The sequence below is a fragment of the Myotis yumanensis genome, unplaced genomic scaffold, assembly GCF_028538775.1.
Source record: "Myotis yumanensis isolate MYYU_CA2020_CCGP unplaced genomic scaffold, mMyoYum1.0.hap1 SCAF_2, whole genome shotgun sequence".
Classification (NCBI taxonomy): domain Eukaryota; kingdom Metazoa; phylum Chordata; class Mammalia; order Chiroptera; family Vespertilionidae; genus Myotis; species Myotis yumanensis.
The window spans coordinates 71,040,949-71,063,871 of record NW_027223753.1 but is presented as its reverse complement, the minus strand read 5'-3'; the positions used below and the strand labels follow the sequence as shown (position 1 = coordinate 71,063,871).

The following is a 22,923-nucleotide window of genomic DNA, read 5'->3' as shown; positions in this document are numbered from 1 at the left end:
AAAAGCTAAATTAATTTTACTGTAAAGCAACACCTTCCTAACATAGTTTCCTTCTCATTTTTGTGGAGTTGGGCCAGAAATTTGTACTTGACTTACTGTTATTAAACCATTTTCACATAAAATAACACATTTTGCTAACACATCTGTTGTTAGCAACTCTTATCCTTAGTTGCCTGTTTAAGAAACTGAAGCTTACGGAGGATAAAGGCCAGACAATTAGCAGGTGGTAAAGTCAGGATTTTTGTACTTCAGAGTCATTTTTAAATTAAATTAAATTAAATTTAATTTAATTTTTAAAAAATATATATTTTATTGATTTTTTACAGAGAGGAAGGGAGAGGGACAGAGAGCCAGAAACATCGATGAGAGAGAAACATCGATCAGCTGCCTCCTGCACGCCCCCCACTGGGGATGTGCCCGCAACCAAGGTACATGCCCTTGACCGGAATCGAACCTGGGACCCTTCAGTCCACAGGCGGATGCTCTATCCACTGAGCCAAACCGGCTAGGGCCAGAGTCATTTTTTAAAATCTGTCTTTTACATTTTGCATGTTGGTGCTTTGTGATTTTGGATAATAGCAATTATAATAGCTGCCATTGGTTGAATGCTTTCTGCCTTGCATATATGATTTTAGTGGATTGTCACTTTAGTCCTTAAGTAGATATTGTTATTATTATCTTCAGTTTATGGATGAGAAGTTTGGAGCTCGGAGAGGTTAAGCACACTTTTGGCAAGCACACTTGAAATTTTAGGTCATCATCTAGTCACTTGCATTAATATAGAGAGAGGCTACTAACTCCCAGATAATTGGAAAGTTTAAGTGGAATTACTACTCTAGTTGCACTAAACTTTACCTTGCTTTAAAACAGATATTTCCGAAAGTCAAGAAAAGAATGAACTTCTCCTTTTGGTCGGTGGGGTGGAAACTGGCAATCTATTGATGTCCCATTTTGGTGGCGCAATTTCAAAAGCTGTAATGGGTTGATAGTGTGAATGTCTTAATATAAAGTAAAGAAACCATGTCCAAACCCCAGAGCCAGCGAGCCTGTTCTTCACCACAGCTGTGGCAGACCTAGTTTCCCCCTGTACACCAATGCCAAGGGATGTCAGCAGAATTATCTCCTTTCCTAAGATAATGAGCCTCACAAACAATGGAATGTGATGGAGGTAAACTGGTGAGCCTAAAGCCATTTTGAGAATCTCAATACATGGAGAGGCCACAGCTTTGGGGCTTGATTGCCTTTTGCTATCGTGTTGTAGAAAGCAATGAGCCAAGTGGTATTGCTTTGTTGGCTATTTTATTGTTGGCCTTCATTTTTCCAAAGCAAAAAAAAAAAAAAATTTGAACATTAGCTGCAAGTCTCAATGGAGTGTTGTTTCCTTTTTCTAGAATAGTGCTGCCAAGAGAACTTTGTGATGGATGGAACTTTCTGATACTATGCAAGATAGCCGCTAGTGGCCACATGTGGCTATTATCGAGCACTTGACTTGAAATGTGTGAGAGAAACTGAAATTTTAATGGAAGTTTAAACGTAAACAGTCACATGCTGTTTGGGACACAGCAATCCTAGAATGTCACTGAGAGGGCCTGGTTCTCCAAGGAAGCCCCAAATGCCAGCTACCCAGGGTGAGGGTGGGGTGTTATTCATCAGTGGCTTGACTCCACCGGTGAGTTCCTCTTCTGTACCCTGGACAGTTTTTGCGTCTCAGGGGAACGGCTCCCTTGCTTTTCCTTTCTTGAGCGGTGAGGTTCACAAGGCTGACTTATAAAACACCTTCGGCAGCTGAGAGCATGGTGTTCTTGCCGGATTTAGAGATAGAGCTCAGACCTTCCTTTCTGTGACAGTGACACAAATCAATGCTGAGGGTGTGCAGCATTTGAACACAGACAACTTTGAATTGCCAACTGAATTTACCTTAAGTGAAGCTTTTCTGAGGGGGCACTGCTCACTGCACCCATGCTTCCTCTATCCTCGTTGTAGTTCGAAGTTCCAGACTGCAAAGGGCAGCGTGGCAGAGAGCTGGAGCAGAGGTGGTGTTGGTGTGGAATTCACACAATGGAATTTCACTTACGCAAGTGCTCAAGTGCTTGTGAGAGGTTAGAATGAGCTATTTCTCTGGTTAGATTTAGCTATTTCAGCGAAAAATCAAAGTGTAAGCTGTTTCATCATATAAATTGTTGAGCTCAGGGTGAGTGAAGGTAAGGAATAAATGAGGGGTAGTGCTGGAAGCTCAGAGCTAATGGTACAAGCTTGTCTCCTCAGGCCAATGACCTCATTTGAGATAATACATCTCAGGAACTTAGCACAGCGGTGCTGGTTATTTAGACTAGACTACACACACAGTATTAATTAAAAAACACATAATTTGTACCAATAAAATCAACACCAAGCTTGTTCTTTATCATTTATTCAATGTACACTGAGTGGCCAGATTATTATGACTGACCAGATTATTATGACCACCCCGTCAGTACTTCATTGACACTTCCAAAAATACTGAATATTCCTAAGCAAATACTCTCAAGGTTTTATTATTATTATTATTTGCATAACTAATTCACTTCATTGTACTGATGGGGTGGTCATAATAATCTGGCCACTCAGTGTATACTGAAAAGGTACTATGCAAAGTGCTGGGGCTACTGTGAAGCCTAAGACAAAATCTGATTTCAATAATTGCAAAGTTCTATCCCATAGCTATCACATTCAGGGGTTTATACAAAGCGCTTTGAGAACTCAGGTTTGAAGGTTACCCAAAGGACCTGTGACAACCCACCTAAAAAGATATAAAGTCAGTTTTAAAGTAGCTGGAGTTCTTTTTAGACTCTGATTTCAAATGTCAAATTGTGACAGTTTGCCCTTCTATGGCATACATAACCTTTAAGTCACATCTTGTTCAAGTTGTAGCAGTCTCATTCATTGATTAAACAAATATGTACTGAACAGCTATGGAAATACAACCATGAACCAAAGAAAACCAAGCTCCTGGTTTTATGGAAGCAGTAGTCTAGCGGGGGAAACAAAAATTCACCAGAATAATCATACAAAGTGTCAGTGCAGTGTATTAGGAAGGTACCAAAGCACGCTGAAGGTGCTTCTCAGAGTTAGATATTAGAGCTGAGATCAGAAGAACGAAGGTTGATGAGCTTCCCAGGCACAGTGCAAACAAAGCACATGCAAACACTCCGTGAAGAGAGGAAATTTTGAGGGATTGGAAGAGACCAGTGTCGCTGGGACAGGGACAGCAGGATGGAATGTGGTCTGAGCAGTGAGAAGAAGTCGAGAGTTGGGCAAGGCACCTTTCTGTGCAGGACTTGGTTAGTTAAGGGGTGTTGTCTCAGAGAGGAAGCTATTGAAGTTGTCTCTGCTGGGAAATGACAGGGTCCTGTAGCCTTACATAGCCTATGTGAAGAAGGCATTAAAGAGGGGCGAGAAGCATGTGAATAAACCAATTAGATGGCTAGATTAGTATTCTCTCTCCCCCCAAAGGTAGTTTAGATTAGGACGGTGATGGAAAAGATAGAAGACAACAAATTCAAGGAAAGTGTGGGAGGTAAAATCAATAGGATTTGCCGATAGATGAAAAATAGGAGGGAAAGGTAGATTATCAAGATGTGTCTTAGCTCTCTTATGTAAGATGGATTCAGTTGCAATGAAATCGTTAATTGAAATTAACTTCAAATAATGACATAGTTTAAAGTTATGTAAAAATTTGCCTCATAGAATTTCAAGCTTTTAAATTTTTAACGGGGTGGAACTTCCTATTTTTTGGTGTTTACTCATCTTGTTAAAGATATGGAGTTTAAAAAAAAATACGGAGTTTTTCTTTCTTTTTTTTTTTTTTTTGAAATGTTTATTACAGTGGAACCCCATCTGGAGATTATAAATTTAAGTTAGAAAATAATTTTGAAGTTTTTGTGTGTGCTGATAATTACTATCATTTTGTCACTTCTAAATGTGTAATTATTGTTACAGGACACTTTTTAAAATTAAAAACAAATAAACGTATCATTAAAGTAATTTAGATTGCCTTTATTGTTTTTCTTGCTTGTTTTTCCTGGGCTTAGACCGGAATTAGTAGGTTGTTTCTACTAAGTACGTCCTTTCCTTCTAAGAATTTCTTGGTTGATATTGGACGGCTGCCCGGCTGGAGCTCACATGTTTGTGCCCAGGTTCTGCCCCCCTGCGGGACTGCAGAAACCCAGCGAGTCGAGTGGACTGACGGTATTTGCAACCACAAGTGCTATTTACAAATTGATTATTGTTTTTGACAGAGACCTAGGTCACCTCTCGGGGAGCTCGGGCAGCCTTTGGGAACCTGCGCAACAGCATCGGTGCCGCGGCCTGGGCGGCCGGCGCGCGGCCGGTGCGGCGGTGCGCGGCCCGCGGCCCCAGGCGCGGGGTCGCTCCGGGCGCCGGAGGGGTGTGCCCGGTGCAGCCCTCACATGCAAAGGGGTGGTTCTCCGAGACGGAGGAAGTCAGCAATTTGTAGGACCGAGGGCTGGTGCTTTGAAGCAGGCGGAGGAGGGAGCGGGATTTCTCCGCCCCCGTCCCCGACGGTCCAATCGCTTGGGCTTCTCCTTTTCTCGGCCAGCCCGGCCCCTAACCTGCTCGAACCCTTTATGCGGTGGAGGCGGCCGGGGCTCTTTAAGGCCCTGCCGCGCCTGCGCCCTGGGCTTTCCTGACGCGGCCGGGCCGGACCCCGGAGGAACCCGCGCGCCCGCAGGCTCGGGGTCGCGTTGTGGAGACAGCGGTGGCGCCGGGAGGGGTGCGGGAGGGTCGGAGGCGCCCCTGAGCTCCAGCGTGCGCGCGGCGCGCCGGAGAGGGCGGGCGGGCGGCCCGCAGAGCCGGGAGCGGGGCCGAGGCGCGGGGACGCGGCGGCGCGGCGGCGCGGCTGCCGGCTGGATGGGAAGTTAATGTTTACCGCGGAGTCCAGCCAACGTTTCCAAGGTGAGAGGTGCCCCGCCAGCCGGGCGGGCCGCGTGCCCGGGTTGCGCGGGGTGCACGGCGGGGCCGAGTCGCGCGGGGGGGGGGCCGTCCCCAAACTTGCGGCGCGAGCGGGGCGGGCGCGTCCGGCGCCGCCGGGGCCTAAGTTCCCTGTGGCCGCTGCGGCCCGGGACCTTTCTCCCTGGGGAGCTGGGGGAGCAGTGCGCCCGCGGGAGGTGGAGGGATGATGGGGCAGCCTCGGGGCGCTCCCTCGACCATCCCGTGGTGGGTCCTGTCCCCGCACGCCCGCCCGCCCTGCGGGCAGAAGTCCATTCCCTCCGGGTGACCCGACGGGGCGAGACCGCCCGCGCCCCTAGCGAAGGCAGCGTCTGTTTGTGGCCTCGGGGATTGTGCGCGAGGCCGAGGGTCCAGGCAGGGGATGGGCCAGCCCGGTGCCTCCCGGGGATGCACTTGGGGAGCCTCCGGCTGCAGCCATCACTGAATCACCCGATGACTAGCGGGGCAAGCCTCAGTAACCGCAGAATTTCCGGGAGGTTGGAGTGTGGGGTCGGTGTTCGCTTAGCGTTGCTGTGATTTCTTTGTGTCTTTCGCTTGTCTTAGATGTAACTCGGCTGACAGCCTTTCACCAAAGAGTTAATCAGAACTTTTGGAATGGTTCCTTCGCTTTTCTCCCATTCATTGCTGGTAGAGGTGATTTCGAAAAGCAGCATTGTCTTGCACAGATGGCTTTTCTTTTGGGATACAGGGTAGAATAATAAACTCCTTTCTTTGCTGAAAAGGAAGAAATCCAGCGCTTCACGAAGATCAAGCAAAATTATCTGTTGGTAGGTTTTACCTCTTTGTTCTGGGCTGAGAGGTTAATAGCTATTTTTAATTTTACGATAGTTTTGCAGCTCACAAGAAGCTCCTTTTCTGTTCTAAAATACTAGCCTTAGGTGTCTGGGAACTTCGTGCCCAAGAAATCTTAGAAAACTCATCGAAGTATGATGTACAGAGAAAAGTTGCACAATCCTAAGTGTGCAGGTAAAGAATTTTTCCTAAGGGTACCGTTACAGATCAGGAAACAGCATTACTTGGTTGGGTTCATATCCAGGGGTGGGATTGTTGGTTTGTGAGGTATGTGAATGATAAAACTTTATTAGGTACTGTTGAACATTTCCCCAAAGTGGCTGCACCAATTAGCAGGGAGTAATATTCCAGTTACCCCACATCCTTCCTGATGCTTGTCACTTTTTTAAAAAAATATATTTTATTGACTTTTTACAGAGAAGAAGGGAGGATAGAGAGTTAGAAACATCGATGAGAGAGAAACATCGACCAGCTGCCTCCTGCACATTCCCTACTGGGGATGTGCCAGCAACCAAGGTACATGCCCTTGACTGGAATCAAACCAGGGACCCTTCAGTCTGCAGGCCGACACTCTATCTCCACTGAGCCAAACCGGTCAGGGCGATGCTTGTCACTTTTTAAAAACTTTTGCTCTTCTGGGATATACCAGTGTGGTTTGATTTTGCATTTTCTGGATCATTGTGGTTGTGTGTGTGTGTGTGTGTGTGTGTGTTTGTGTGTGTATGTGTATCTCCCATGAGTCCTTTCTGGGATATATATGTATATGTAGTTTATCTTTTCCACTTATCTTGCCTCCTCACTTTTAATGGCTTTTTTTGATGAATGGAAATTCTCAATTTTAATGAAATATACGTAATCTTTTCCTTTATGATTGCTACTTTTTGTACCCTATTTAAGAAATCTATGTCTAGACAAAGAATATGAAGATACTTGCCTGTGTTACCTTATAGGCGTTTTCTTTTGTTTTACTTTTCATATTTAAAGTGTATGATCAATTTACAGTAAATTGCAGCTGAATTGTAAGGGGTCAAGGTCCACTTTTTACTTTGTGGGTATCTATTTGACCCAGCACCGTTTATACCACAGTTGCCCCTCTGCAAAGTGTGGCACTTTTTTATTATCTGCTTGTTAATTTCTATAAATTTTGGAAATCAGAATTGAATCTTTATATCAATTTGGAAAGAATTGACATCTTAACAATATTGACCTTTCCAATGTATGAAAATGGTATATTCCTCCATTTGGTTAGGTCTTTTAAATTTTTCCTCAGTAATGTTTTATTACAGAGGAAAAGTCTTGCACATCTTTTGATATTTATTCTTAGGTACTTGATATTTTTTGATGTTATTATAAATCATATTTAAAAACATTTGTGGCTGGTATATAGAAATAAAGCAGATTTTTTTTTTGGTGGGAGGACCTCTGGAAAAACAGTCTTTAATCTTTAAATACACCTTGTATGTTGTAGTTTTCCAAGGTTTAAAAATAATTTTTATTTATATATTTATTGTATCTCCTGTGTTTGGGGCCAATTAAAGATTTATAGTGTTTAGTATATTGACAGTCACTGTGTTAAGCTGTGGGGAATACAATGCTGATTAAGATGCTGCTCCCGCCTGGCTGGTGTGGCTCAGTGGTTGAGTGTTGAACTACGTACCAGGAGATCACAGTTCGATTCCTAGTCAGGGCACATGCCGGGGTTGCGAGCTCCATCCCCAGTAGTAGGTATGCAGGAGGCAGCTGATCAGTGATTCTCTTTCATCATTGATGTTTCTATCTCTCTTCCTCTCCCTTCCGCTCTGAAATCAATAACATGTACATTTTTAAAAAATGCTGCTGCTCCCCTTAAGAAACTTAGAGTCTAGGCCAGTGATGGTGAACCTTTTGAGCTCAGCGTGTCAGCATTTTGAAAAACCCTAACTTAACTCTGGTGCCGTGTCACATATAGAAATTTTTTGATATTTGCAACCATAGTAAAACAAAGACTTATATTTTTGATATTTATTTTATATATTTAAATGCCATTTAACAAAGAAAAATCAACCCAAAAAATGAGTTTGCGTGTCACCTCTGACAAGCGTGTCGTGTCATAGGTTCGCCATCACTGGTCTTGGAAGAGTTGTAGATATTCAATAAAGACCTTTGTCCTCCACTAGGAAAAATGCTTTGATAAAAATTGGTTTGACTGCCTGCAAAGGGGGCATTTAAATCAAACTGGGGGGAGGTAAAATATCTGGCTTGTAGTGTTCTGAGAGCAAGGCAAAGGAAGTGGTCTGTGGGTGGGAGCTACTATTCACTATGCATACAGTAGTCCCTCTTATCCACAGGGGATACCTTCCAAGGCCTCCCAGTGGGTGCCTGAAACCATGGAACCATGGATAGTACTGAATCCTTTACACTATATGCTATATTTCCCCTGCACATACATACCATTTCACTTAAAGGAAGCACTTTGCGGCCTTTCATTGTTATATCTGAATTGCCAGCGTCACTACTCTTGCACTTTGGGGTCATTATTAAATAAAATAAGGGTTACTTGAACACAAGCACTGTGATACTTCCACAGTCGATCTGATAACTGAGATGGATACTAAGTGACGAATGGTCTGGCTGTGTATACAGAGTGAATATACTGGACAAAGGGGTGATTCATGTCCTGGGAGAAATGGAGTGGACAGAGTGGGATGGTGCATGATTTCATCACACTATTCAGAACGGCGTGCAATTTAAAACTTACGAATTGTTTGTTGCTGGAATTTTCCATTTAATATTTTCAGACTGTGGTTTATTGCAGGTAGGAGGATAACCTGTGGCAGGTGGATAGAGGGGGAGTACTCTACTTCTGCTTAACCCCTTGGTTTTCATCCTTGAGTATCACTTCACTTTTCTCTTCTTGAGTCTGGAGTCTCTGTGTTTCCAGAAATGAAATGTAATGAGAAGATGTGCATGGTGGAGTAGGGAAACTGGAGGGTTTTGTGTACAGACTTTAAATCACTAGCTTGCTCTTCAGCTCCATACCTCTCCCCCACTGACTGTTTAACTGGAGACTTCCAAGTGCTGAGCTTTACTGCGTTTCTGTTAGTGAGGCAGATCACTCCTGACAGTATTTCCTTATGCAGACTTAGTTACATATTCCTCTTCTCTTGTCTCGCGGATGCCATGCCCATGTCTTCTCTCACCTGATAATGTTAATGTAGTTTAAGCTTTCTTTGCCTTGCATAGTTTTTCTCCCAAGTTACTTTTCCCCCCTCTTTGATATAGTTTCAGCAGTAGAGGCCCTCCACAGAGGTCTATTAATTTTTTATTGTTTCTTCATAATTGGTGACTAAAAGCTGTTTGTAAGCTCTGAGCTTATAAGTGGGGCTTACTGATTTAGAGATTTACTCTAATAATCTAGACCAGTGGTTCCCAACCTTTTTTTGGCCATGTCCTACGTAAGCATCTCTAAAATCCTGATGCTCCCCCGGCCCCTGTGACATATAATTCTTTAAAAAAGTGAGCTCCTATTCATGTGGAGGAAGCCTAAAAAGCCAATAACTAGGTCTAAACAAGCTTCCAAAGAACATGGCATCCATGAAAGAGAAAAATAAAATAATGAAAGGAGAGTTGAACTACTGAGGAAGAAATCACTAAGAAATTGTTACAAAAATTAATAATAGGAAGTGATATGAAAAAAATAGCAAATAAAGTTTCAAAACATATAATAGAGAACTGAAATGCATAAATATGTCACAATATATATTTATATACGGTATATGAGACCCCTAGGACCATAACAAATGCAAAAAATTCACTGTTAATAACATTCTCAAATTGCCTTCCTTAAAAATCAAATCCCCCCCCCGTGGGGCATGTGCCCCATGTTGGGAACCACTCATCTAGACTCTAAAAAGTGGTTCTGAACTTTGGCTGCACATAAGAATCACATGGGGAGCTTTAAAACATGCGTATGTACACACATACACATTCTACTGCTAGACCAAATACTTTAAAATCTGGAGGGTTGGACCCAGATAACAATAATTTTTAAAAAATTAGGTGAAATTGCATACAGTAAAATAAACAGATATTAAGTGTATAAGTTTCACGATAAAAAGCATTGTGAAAACCCTAGAACAAGCATGTCAAACTCAAAGGCTAACTTGGGCCAAATAAACAAGGTTTAAGTTTATGTGGGCTGCAAAAAAACAAAAGCTTTAATTTTCATAGAAATGTAGGTTTATTTCGATAGAGACATGCTGAATACAAAGGGCTGAAATAAATGAGTAGTTGTTAATGAGTATTCATTGTGGGCCGCAAGTTTGAGATGCTTGCCCTAGAAAATTCCTTCATATTCCTTTCTTCTATATTCCCCACTCCCTGCTCAGAGGCAACTGCTGTTTTCTGATTTCTGTTGCCATAGTCATAGATTAATATCCATATTTTCTAAGGCTACCATTGTGTGGCTAAGATTGAAACCATTGGTTGGGCGGACTCTTTGAGGCTACCTCCAGTGTCTCTGTGTTTCCTTTTTCTTGGTCAGATTTCCCAGAGCATATCTTCCAGTTTTCTGCTTGAAGGGCAGAGCTCTGGTTCCCAGTGATCTGGGAACTCACGAAGAGAGGGCTGGGTAATGAGTCATAGAGCACTTAGTGTATAGGATCACATAATTTGTTTCTTCTTGTTAGGATATCTATGTGTGTGCCACCATGTATGGATTACCTTTTTTAAAAAAAGAAATATTTTATTGATTTTTTACAGAGAGGAAGGGAGAGGGATAGAGAGTTAGAAACATCAATAAGAGAGAAACATTGATCAGCTGCCTCCTGCACATCTCCCACTGGGCGTGTACCTGCAACCAAGGTACATGCCCTTGACTAGAATCGAATCCGGGACCCTTCAGTCCGCAGGCTGACGCTCTATCCACTGAGCCAAACCGGTCAGGACGGGTTACTTTCTTAAGAGAATAAATCTCCAATCAGCTGATGCATTGAGGGTGGGCTAGGCAGCAACTTGGAGGAAGGATGGGGTATAGGTTTCCAAAATGTTTAAAAAGCCTTTACCTGGTCCTTTCTTACTTTAGTCTTCCCCCCCCCTCTTTGTTCTGGTAGTTCCTAGGCCTTTTGAGGATTCTGCAGTGTAGACTGGGTTTGTTCTTAGTTGTTAGCACTGCTGACTCATTTGGCTGTCTTTGACTACTCAGTTACCACTCATCCATTTTCCTTCCACCTTCCAAAATTGTGGTTCTCTGGTCTCTTTTTCCATTCCCTCTGACCTTATGGTTTGTGTTCTAAAAACAGAACAAAAGAACAAGAAAAAATTTTTCTTTATCCTTGTTTTAGTAGAGTTTGGGGAGGTAGCAAAATTAGATGTGTGTATCAATCTGCTGTCTTAACCTGGAAGTCCAGTGTCTTGCTTTCCATTATTCAAAAATATGTTGTCATTTATCCTCTGCTGTTGTCTCCTCCTTGAGGGGTTATAGCTTTTACATTTCTTTACTATTATCTAAATACAGTGTCAGGAGGGAGAGCACCAAAATATTGGATCAAACTCATTTCTCTAGAAGTCCTAAAACTCCTTTGAGAAGTACTCTTTGTCCCACAATCTTAAAATCTCAGGATTAGAATTGATTTTTAAAGATGTCAAAGAGCTATTTGATACTTTCTGTAGTGGGAAACTCATGGTAAAGAGATGAGTAACTACAGAAACTGATTGGGCTGTGGATCTCTGCCAGGGTCTGAAAATCCATAGGTGCATTAAACATTTAGAATTGAATGAATAAATCATAGTCTTGCATATTTGTAACATGTAAAAATTATTTTTAAAAAATCATGTGATTTTTGTCATTTCAGTTAATAATACTTAAATCCAACTATAGTCATAGGAGAAGGTAATACTCAGAATTTTTTATTTTTATTTTGAAAAAAGATTCTACACCAGCAAAAATGGAAAACTATTGCTAAAGATAAAGTTGTAGAGATCTTAGTTTATAGTTAACATAAATAAATTAATTAGAACCACCTATTGAAGCCTCTGTGGTAAGCTCCTCTAATGGCTTTCTTATTCGTTTTACTCTTTCTTTAAAACACTTACTAAGGCAGTAGGTTTCCAAATACTCTTTGAGACAGAGTTTTTACCGTAAAGTTCATGATGAAAATATTATTATCAATATAATTTATTTTTTCTTAGGCTAACTTTATAAAATTTAATTTATTTACCTTTAAATTATGTCCATCTTTTTCTGTATTAAAATGTCTTTTTATATGAAATTTGTGATGCTAGGCATTAGGTAGGCTTTTTAATATTTGTTTTCTGTAATGTCCTTCTTTGGTAAAATAGAAAACTGTCAGCCCTGAGTTGCTTTTCAAATTAATTTTTGACAAGTTTTATAAAATACAAACTTATCACTGCACACTATTCCCACTAGCCTTTTTGCTCCTCCACAAATTATTCTTTTATGTTTGCATATAAAATTCAAGATATCAATCAAAGATAACATTGGCAGTTATTACTATTTATCTTGGTGGTATGATAGTCCTTCCTCATTGGAAACGTGGGTTAATTAATTTGTGTTTTGTGGATAGAACCAGTTGACTGTGGCCCCTTGTGTTTATTCAGAAAGGGTCATCCCATTTCTCATTATTGCAAGTTGCCTGGTGTGTTTATTTGTTGCCATTTCCAGCTGTTTATTTACTTCAAAAGCGCTCTCCCTGCCTATGCTGTCTGCAGTTTATCCTTTAAGTGGCCAAAGACAATGTGGATTTAGTGCTTGTTAATTGTTCTTTGTACTGATCCAACTCTCACAGTTGTATGCTGAAAAATGTTTCCTAAAGCTGGTTAAACTGGCTATTATCTGAGTCTTCATTGTTGGTTTTGCTATTCAGTGTGTTTTGAGTTCATAATTAGGGCTCACTCTCTCTCTCTCTCTCTCTCTCTCTCTCTCTCTCTGTCTTTCTCTCTCTCTCTTTTATAAATCTTTATTGTTGAAAGCATTACATATATCCCCCTCCTCACTCCCCATTGCTCTCTCTATAAGAAACTGCTAACTCCTGTGTTCTAGGAAGGGGCCTCAATGAGCAATAGGGAAAGAACTGGCTTTTTTTTATGGATCATTGCTCCTTTGTTGTTTTGTTGTTGTTTTTTAAATAGGAAAGTGTAAGCACTGATATAGAAGTGAAGATGGGGATATTGTCCTACATTTGAGTTGGTGCTTAAATGATTAGGTGCTGTCTTTTTTGGCCTGGTATAGCTCTTTTGCTATACCAAAAATTCTCATAAATTATGTTAGTAAGTTTGTTATACCAGTGTTAACAGATACTGTTGAAAGTGTAGCTTTAATAAACAATTGTATAATATATAATGAAAAGTTGCATTATATTATATATATACTAGAGGCCCGGTGCACAAAAATTTGTGCACTCGGGGTCAGGGGGGGGGGGTCCCCCAGCCCGGCCTGTGCCCTCTCGAAGTCTGGGACCCCTCGGGAGATAACGACCTGCTGGCTTAGGCCTGCTCCCGGGTGGCAGAGGGCAGGCCCAATTCCTAAGTGCAGCCCCTGGTCAGGCTCAGAGCAGGGCCGATTGGGGAGTTGGGGCGCCGCCCCATCATACACAGAGCAGGGTGGATCGGGAGGTTGCAATGCCACCCTCAGTCACGCTCAGGGTAGGGCCGATTGGGGGGTTGGGGCACCGCCCCCTGTCACACTCAAGGCAGGGTCGATGGGGAGGTTGCGGCGCCACCCCCTGTCACGCACAGAGCAGGGCCCATCAGGGGGTTGGGGTGCTGCCCCCTGTCACACACAGAGCAGGGCCCATCAGGGGTGTTGGGGCTCCGTACCCTGTCATGCACAGAGCAGGGCTGATCAGGGGGTTGAGGAGCTCCCCGCTGTCACTCACAGAATAGGGCCGATAGGGGAGTTGGGGCACCGCCCCCTGTCACACACAGAGCAGGGCGGATCAGGGGGTTGGGGCGCTGCACCCTGTCACACTCAGGGCAGGGCCGATGGGGAGGTTATGGCTCTACCCTGTCACACACAGAGCAAGGCCCGTGGAGGGGGGTTGGGGCGCCACCCTCTATCACCCACAGAGCAGGGCCGATCAGGGGGTTGGGGCGCCGCCACTGTCACACTCAGGGCAGGGCCAATGGAGAGGTTATGGCTCTACCCTGTCACACACAGAGCAGGGCCTGTGGGGGGGGCGGGGTGGTTGGGGTGCCGCACCCTGTCACACAGAGCAGGGCGGATCAGGGGGTTGGTGCGCTGCACCCTGTCAAACACAGAGCCGCAGGGCAATCAGGGGTTTGGGGAGCTCCCCCCTATCAGGCACAGAGCAGGGCAGATAGGGAGGTTGTGGCCCCGTCCCCTGTCACACACAGAGCCACAGGGCGATCAGGGGGTTTGGGCGCTGCCCCCCGTCACTCTGATCCCGGTGCCGGGAGCCTCGCTGCTCCACTGATCCCGGTGCTGGGAGGCATATTACCCTTTTGCTATATAGAATAGAGGCCTGGTGCTCGGGTGGGAGCCGGCTGGTTTGCCCTGAAGGGTGTCCTGGGTCAGGGTGGGGGTCCCCACTGGGGTGCCTGGCCAGTCTGGGTGAGGGGCTGAGGGCTGTTATCCGGAAGCGAGTGCTGAAGCTCCCAACCGCTCCTTGTTTTCTTTTTTTTTTTTTTTATTCTGGGCCAGCTTTAGCTCTGAGGCCTCGCTGCTGAAAACATCGATACAATGTTGCTAAAGCCCGGCTGACTGAAAGCCGGTTTCTGGGCTTTTGTTTAGCTTCTTATTTGCAACATAGTACATAGTTGCTTAGAGTTGCAGCTGAGAGGCCGGAAAGTGAGGCGGGGAACGTTGGAGTCTGCAGTCACTGAAGCAAGCAAGCCTCATGTTCGCTTCCAGCTGCCTGGCTGCCGGCCGCCATCTTGGCTGACAGTTAATTTGCATATACTCACTGATTAGCCAATGAAAAGGGTAGCGGTCGTACGCTAATTACCGTGTTTCTCTTTTATTAGTGTAGATTTCTTTTTGTTAATCCTCACCTGAGGATATTTTCTCGTTGATTTTTAGGGAGAATGGAAGAGAGAGGGAAAGACAGAGAGAAACATCAATGTGAGAGAAACACATTGGTTGCCTCCTACACAAGCCCTAACCAGGGCCGGGGCTGGGGAGGAGTTTGCAATCACGGAACATGGCCTTGACCGGAATCGAACCTGGGACCTTTTGGTCCACAGACTGATGCTCTTTCCTCTGAACCAAACCAGCTGGGGCTTATATGATATTTTAATGTGATACATGAGAGAAAGATAGAAGAAAAATTTAGTGTCTTGAGATATATCAGAAATCAGGATAGTTTAGAGGACTGAGCCAGAATTTGATGGTGAAAAGATAGACTGTGAAATAAATTGAAAATGAATTTTAAGGATTAAACCCATGAAAAATGTAATGCCTTTGAATATTTATTTGAAATATATGTAAGAGATGAGCAAAGTTAGACTCAAGTTGGCTACCTTTTTTAAAATGTGGAGAAGATTGTTTTCCACTGCCAGATGAGCAAGGTTATAAAGGTTGTCAAGCATGATGGTACATTTACATTTTACTTAGAAGATCAGAAAAATGAGTCAGTAAATGATCTAGAAATGTAATGAAGTTATAAACATTGTCCGTAAGTCATTAAGAACCACCAAAGAACATATTTAGCATATTCTATATGTCATACATAATGATGTGTATTGGGAGGATAATGATCTATTCTACATAGACAAAATCCTTGCTCACAAAATTTATAAACCAGGGGAGACACAACTGATAGATTCTTGTTTCTGAGCTAGATAATTAAAAAAGTAATTTAGTGATTAATTTGTCTTAAAACTTGAGGCTTTTTTTTTAACTACTAAGGAAAAATGCTGAGCGAAATAAAAGTTTTAAGGTAAAAACTTTTTTGAGGTAAAATTGACATATAGAAAAATGCACAGAACTTAAAATATACAGTTGATTGAATTTTGATGCATGTATTTGCATGCATGTGTGAATATCTCTCACTCATGATTCCTTTAGTCAGTCCCTATTATCCTGATATCTTTTACCACAGATTAGTTTTTCTTGTTCTTGAATTAATAAATAGGATAATATAGTTTGTATTCTTTTCTGTTTGGCTTCTTTTGTTAAACATGTTTTTGAAATTTATCTATGTTGTTGCTCATATCAGTAGTTCTTTTAAATTGGTGTGTGGCAGTGCATTATATAACTATAACACAATTTGTTTATCCATTCTCCCATTTGTCTATTTCGAATAAAGGTATTATGAACACTTGGCTACTAGACTTTTTATAGACACACATTTTCATTTCTCTTGGATAAATAACTCGGGGCAGAATTACTGGGTCATAGGGCAGTTGAATGTTTAACTTTAGAAGACATTGCAAAACAGTTTTCCCAAGTAGTTATGCCATTTTACATTCCAACCAGCAATCTGTGATAGGTCTACTTGAATGGCAAATCAGAATTGAATTCACAAAGATGATTCTGGTACAGTGGATACAAGACTTGAAATGGGAAACACACACAATGGAGTAATACAGTTGAAAATTGATGTATTTTCCTGTTCTAAGGAATTGATAGGGAGGGAGATAATCTTATGGATTCTAGAGCTATGATATGTGGGGTGAGGATAAGGGAGGGGTCAGTTGACCCGCATGCATTTGCTATAGGCTGCTGGATATTGGTGTGTCAATCATTAATAGAGGGAATACAGTGGAGAAGTAGATTTTAGAGGGAAAGGAGAGAATAATTCTGTTTTGTTTGTAAATACTAATGAGGTGGAAGGAAGTAGATGAGATAACTCTGTAAGTATATGTAGTGAGGAGAGAGCCTCAGTTGGAATTGGAACTTTGGGGGTCATTGAATTTAAGAAGTGAGCTGATGAAGAGTAGTCTGCAAAGGAACAGAACAAGTAGTAGCCACTACAGGAGGAAAACCAGGAATGTGATTTAATAGAAGCTGAAGGAATAGAACTTTGAAGAAGAAGGGAGAGGCTTAAATGTTGTTAATGTGACTAAAAAATACATACAGCCGCCAAAACCGGTTTGGCTCAGTGGATAGAGCGTCGGCCTGCGGACTGAAAGGTCCCAGGTTCGATTCCGGTCAAGGGCATGTACCTAGGTTGCAGGCACATTCCCAGTAGGGGATGTGCAGGAGGCGGCTGATCGATGTTTCTCTCTCATCGATGTTTCTAACTCTCTATCTCTCTCCCTTCCTCTCTGTAAAAAATCAATAAAATATATTTAAAAAAAAAAAAAATACATACAGCCTTGTTGGAGGTTAAGTCTTAAAAATATCTATTAAAATTAAAAACATGTTATTTGACTCAATAGTTATACTTTATGAAAAAACTTCTAGAAAAACACAAAGATGTGGAAAGATGTATTTAGAGGTGTTCATGGCACCCATGTACCCATCAGTAAAGGGTTGTCTAAATGAAATATGATGCATTCATGTGATAGAATGCTATGCAGCTAATGGAATACCTTATACACATACATATACGGTATTCCTGTTGCAGCTGTAACAAATTATCACACACTTAATGGCTTCAAACAGGTGTTTTCACTGGGCTAATGTCAAGATATTGGCAGGGCTAGTTCCTAGGAGAGAATCTGTTTCCTTGCCTTTTCCAGCTGTTAGAGTTGCGTTCCTTGTATTGCTTGCATTGCATTTCTTGGCACCCCTTCCTCCATCTTCAAGGCCAACTGCATAGCATTTTCAGATGGACCCAACCCAGATAATTCAGTATAACCTCCTCATCACAAGCTCCTTATGATGAGGATCACCCGCCAAATTCCTTTTGTCATTGAAGGTAACGTTCACAGGTTCAGGTGTTATGATGAGGAGCTCTTTTAGGAGGCTGTTAATCAGGCTATCACATAATACTAATAAAAGACACAAGTGCAAGGTACATTAAGTAAAAAAATTCCCTAAGAAGTATGTATATATGATCTATTTTTATTCAATTAAAAATACATATACCCATATGTGTTATATGTATAGAAAAGAAATCTTGATGAATATATTCTGCACTGTTAACACTGGCTGTCTTTGAGAGTGGGGTTACATAGTACTTAACCTTCCCATGTTTTCTGTGGGATATTTCAATTCTTAATTAAAATGTAGTTTCTAATCATAAAAATAAAAAATATAAAAGGAGAGTATTATACTGGGGGTTACATGTTGCAGAGAGATCAAGTAAGATAAAGACTGTATGGTGTTTATTGGATTTAACAGCAAAAGAGTCTTGGTGAGCAACTTTGGTAAGTGTATTTTCAGTAAAATATGGTAGAAGCTAGATTGCAGTGAAAAAGTGGGAGGTGAGGAAAGGAAGAGTGAAAGCTAAACATCTTCCCAGGTGCTTAGCTGAGGGGATGGCAGATGCTGTGAGACCAGGAGTACTTGGAGCAGTGGTTCTCAACCTTGGCTGCACATTAGAATCACCTGGGAATCTTTTTAAAATCCTGATTTCTGGGCCTCATCCTCCGGAAATTCTGTTTCTTTGTTACTAATGATGAGGCCCAGAAATCAGGATTTTAAAAAGATTCCCAGGTGATTCTAATGTGCAGCCAAGGTTGAGAACCACTGACTTAGGGGGATATATGTGAGATTCAGTGAGATTTTTAAATAGGGCAGAGCAGCATGTTTAAGAATCAAGAGCAGAAACTGGGAAGAAGGGAGAGATCCTTTGAGTTACAGGTGTAATTCAAAGAGCTTAAGGCCTGGGAGCTTCTGACTTTAGATAGAAGACCTGTGTGCCTGTGGTAGGTGAGAACTAAAGGTATGCACATGGGTAGTTAAGTTTATAACATGTAAGTTTTCTTTAATGTTATTAAATTAAAAAATCTCTTGCAATCCTAAATGTTTCTTTGTCACTTTCTGAAAGTCTAGAGTTATTGTGTAAAGTTAGTCTTGCTAATATACTCTCAGTGAGTTGGTTTGTCCCAGAAACTTCTGATTGTTTCTGTAGCCTACTATATGAGGTTCAGGGCATAAGACCTTAATTTTGTACTGCAACATTTTGGAGATTTTTTTTCTGTTATCATTGAAACTTCATTGAAAAAATCTGCTTATATAAGCTTGTATCAGTTTTCTTTTGACTCTAGAATGTTATAACAGGAAAGCATATGTGATATCATTTACTCCAGCCTTTTTTCAACTTTCTGACAGAAAATCAAGGCTTAAAGAATTTAAATAACTTGTGAAGGCCCTATGGATCTTCTTAATAGAATAAGGTACTTTTACCTTGCTGAGATGCTGAGGAACCTTCTAAAAATTTATTTCATTGTTAGTGTATTTGCCAGGATTTTCTGATTTTTTATATGTCTCCTTCTACCCATTTTGATTAACATATATTTTCCCCCTCATAATGTCATCATTTACCAGTATTGGTGTCCTTAAAGTAATTAAAATGACTAGCATTAAAATGGAATATTTAGGCCATTGCCATGATTTGTACACAGTGTACCCATTTGGAGAATTATGTTGAAGATTCCTATTGCCATTTTAGGATTTTACAAAACAATTGTAATTCATTTTTATTTCACATTGTGTATTGAGTGAAAGTCCTTAACACTTCTTCACATAGGGCTTGATATAGTGTGTATACTAAATAACAGATTCATGTAATATGTGATATTGTTTCAGAGCTACTTGTTCTGATTTTGTACTTTTTTCAGACTATATTGAGACATAATGAAACAGGTATTTTAGTACTCTTGCTGTGCCAGGAAAAAATTACGTGTATGGATATGCTTTTTGTTTTGTTTTTTAAAAACAGTTTTGTATTTGTAACAGTGGAAGGTTGAGGTCAGGGAGCAGGCTCCTTACTTATGAACTTTGAACAATTTAGCTATAGCAATTTTAGGTGCAGCTCAAATGATCAAATGTTAGTTACCTAGTGCTCTTATTCGGTGTATTTTAGATAACATTCTCTCTTCCCAGGTTAAATACAAAAGTATTTGTGGGAAGATTACATCAGTAATTTGGTAGTACAATAAAATATTTTCACAATAATAATTACCTCTTTAAAAAAATAATTACCTCTTCTATGAAGGAAAACAATCTTAGTTTGTGTTGAGAATCTAGTGAAATTCTGTATTGCAAATAATTAAATTATGGTAATAATTGATGGCAGGAAAAAAAGAAATGGCCTGGTGCAGTAGAAAGAATAAGCATTTTGCTTTGTCATTTAACCTCTCTGGGTCTGTTCTTTTATCAGAAAACTAGAGGCTCAGTGCACGAAAATCGTGCATGGGGGAGGAGGTCCCTCAGCCCAGTCTGCACCCTCTCCAATCCAGGATCCCTCTCACAATCTGGGACTGCTGGCTCCTAACCGCTCTCCTGCTTACCTGCCTGATGCCCCTAACCACCTCTGCCTGCCGGCCTAATTGCCCCTCACTTCCCTCCCCTGCCGACCTGATCGCCCCTAACTACCCTCCCCTGCCGGCCTGGTTGCCCCTAACTGCCCCTGCCTCGGCTTTGTCTGGAAGGACGTCTGGAAGATGTCCGGTCTAATTAGCATGTTACCCTTTTATTAGTATAGATGTATATTTTCATATTTACTGTGCAAAGTTGGTCATGGGGAATGGAAATACTGTAAAGTACCTAAACATTGCCTGGCATATAGGTTTGGTGCTCAATATAAATATCAGCTATGATTTTGTGACTACATTATAAAGGAAGACTAAAAAATGCAAAAACATGCAAACAGAATTGAAGATAATATAGAAGGAATACTATCTGATACCAGTATTGGTTTCAGTTTTTTATTCAGTTTTGAATGACCAGAATGGCTAAAAGGAATACCAAAGCTATCTATAAGACAGTTTTCTCATATTAGGGATTATATTGTCTTCCTCATAAAGTTGTTGTTTGATGCACAGTATGTGCTAAAAAATACTAGTTATTTTATTTTTTGGATGGGTTAGGTTGGCCTACTGGCAGGAGAGATTGTACATTTGTATAATTTTTTAAATAGATTGTGTTTCCTGAAGTGTATATAGCATTAAATTAAGTGTCATTTTTTTTTAGCATGAACAAAACAATTCAGATCCATAACTCATGGTAATTTTTGTTATTTGATCAAGGTGTTTTAATGGGTCACTATTTCTTCTTAAGATTTAAGTGTAATCTAGCAATGTATACTGAATGTATTAATATGAAAACTCTTTCAATACTGGTAATAGATGAAATGGCCAGTTAAAATATTTTATTACATTTTTGAATAAAATTGAACTTGTATAACTCTTAAAGAGGTTCAAAGGCTAAATGAATGCCAATTCCTCAAGGTAACTGCACGCTGTATCTAGTATAGTTTTGGATATCTCAAACATTTAAAATGCTAAAACTGGTTAGTACCTAATTTACATGAAATGTTTCAATCAGGTAGCTCATAAATATCAGCAATACCCATATGCTTTCAATGGGTTGGAAAAGTGTGTGTGTGTCTGAATTTTGTAAGTTGCTTAAGATATTTCTGAGCTGTGGCAGTCCAGTAGAATTAAGAGAGTTTAGCCAGAGAGCAATACATGTGGTACCTGTTAGTAAAGTTCTTTAACAGTGAATATAAATACAGATTTACAACTGTTCTACCATAAACTCATAATATTGGAGCATTAAATATAAAAATTAGCAACAAAACTGATATTTTATATTTAGAAGATGGAAAAAAAACTTAAGTCTTGTAAACAAGTTAGATTTGATGGAGTTAGCCTTGGTAAAATTCCATTTACTTCCAATATAGGTATGTAATTGTGAGGTGGTGGCCATTGGTTGCTTTTCTCAGTTCATTTTCTGTTTTCTCTTCCCTCTTTTTAAAAAAGAAACCATTACTGTAGTTTATAAAGTGGGAAGGTTTCTTTTTGTGCAAGATGTTAAAGTCAGGAAAAATGTGGAATGTTTCTCTAGATCTGTTATACAGATCTGTTTACATCTTATATATAAAAAAGGCTAATATGCAAAGTGTCCCCTTGGGAGTTTGACAGGGAGACCAGGAGTTCGATTGCTCGCTGTGACATGCACTGACCACCAAGGGGGCGGTGTGGGATGAAGGAAGGCCCCGGCCGGCAGCTGGCAGCCAGGGAAGGGAGGCCTCTACGGGCAGCTGGAAGGCCCTGATCGGCCCTGATCACTGGCCAGGCCTAGGGATGCTACCCATTCATGAATTTCGTGCACAGGGCCTCTAGTTTTATATTAAAAGTTGTAAGATATTTTGGTTGGTATTCTTGAGACTTCTTTTTTACACTAGTATTATAAATGGTTTAAAAAAGATTTAAGTACAGCCCTAGCCAGTTTGACTCAGTGGATAGAGCATCAGCCTGTGGATTGAAGAGTCCAGGTTCGATTCCGGTCAAGGGCTTGTACCTGGGTTGCAGGTTTGATTTTGGCCCTGTTTGGGGTGCATGTGGGAGGTAATCAATTGATGTTTCTCTCTCTACCTCTCCCTCTCTTTTCCATTTTCTCTAAAAAGCAATGGAAAAATATCCTTGGGTGAGGATTAACAACAATAACAAAAAGATTAAGTACAGTCTGTAATAGGCTATTTTCAAAAGAGTTAGGAATTTTTATGTGATATGTTGATAGTTTTATTTTGAAATATAATTTCCATCTCAATATTTTAGTTAATTGAATTTCTTAAAAAGGTAATCAGATTGGTTTTGGGCAGACCCTGTCAGTCTGTCGAATAAAATCCTCAGGGTCATGACATATTCTGATGTGCTTGCTCTGTTTTTACTTTTATGTTCTACAGTTAGGTTTAGCTCCTCTTCCTATCAGTGATTTGTATTTGTTAGGATGTTACTGTTTTAGGGCTGAATGTTTAATAACCTGGCTACATCATTTATTAGCTAATGGATCTTGGGCAAGTTGTCTAACCTCCATAAACTTCTGTAAAATCTCAGGGTTATTGTGGGGATTAAATAAGACATGAATGTACCTGAATAGTAAAACATACAGTAGATAATGGCTGTAGCATCAGCAATAGTATATCATTGTATACAAGTTTTGCTCTTTTAAAATTTAGCTTTAGAGGTGTGAAATTTAGCTTCAGATAGGGAAATATGCTGAATGCCTACAGAAAATAAATGAACTCAGAGAAATTTGTCATATAGATA

General features: G+C 40.9%; 1 protein-coding gene across 6 annotated transcripts in view; it reads left to right on the top strand.

Annotated features, from left to right (window-relative positions):
- The first annotated feature begins 4,806 nt into the window (after positions 1 to 4,806).
- Positions 4,807 to 22,923, top strand: part of EVI5 (ecotropic viral integration site 5) — a 203,346-nt gene continuing 185,229 nt past the window's right edge. For 4 of the 6 annotated variants that reach the window (XM_070405595.1, XM_070405594.1, XM_070405593.1 and 1 more), the window contains exon 1: positions 4,808 to 4,953. The gene's annotated coding sequence lies outside the window, so the exon portion shown is untranslated. Of the gene's footprint in view, positions 4,954 to 5,955; positions 5,974 to 22,923 lie in introns of those variants that run through there. The other 2 variants (XM_070405596.1, XM_070405598.1) reach the window with 2 other exon arrangements.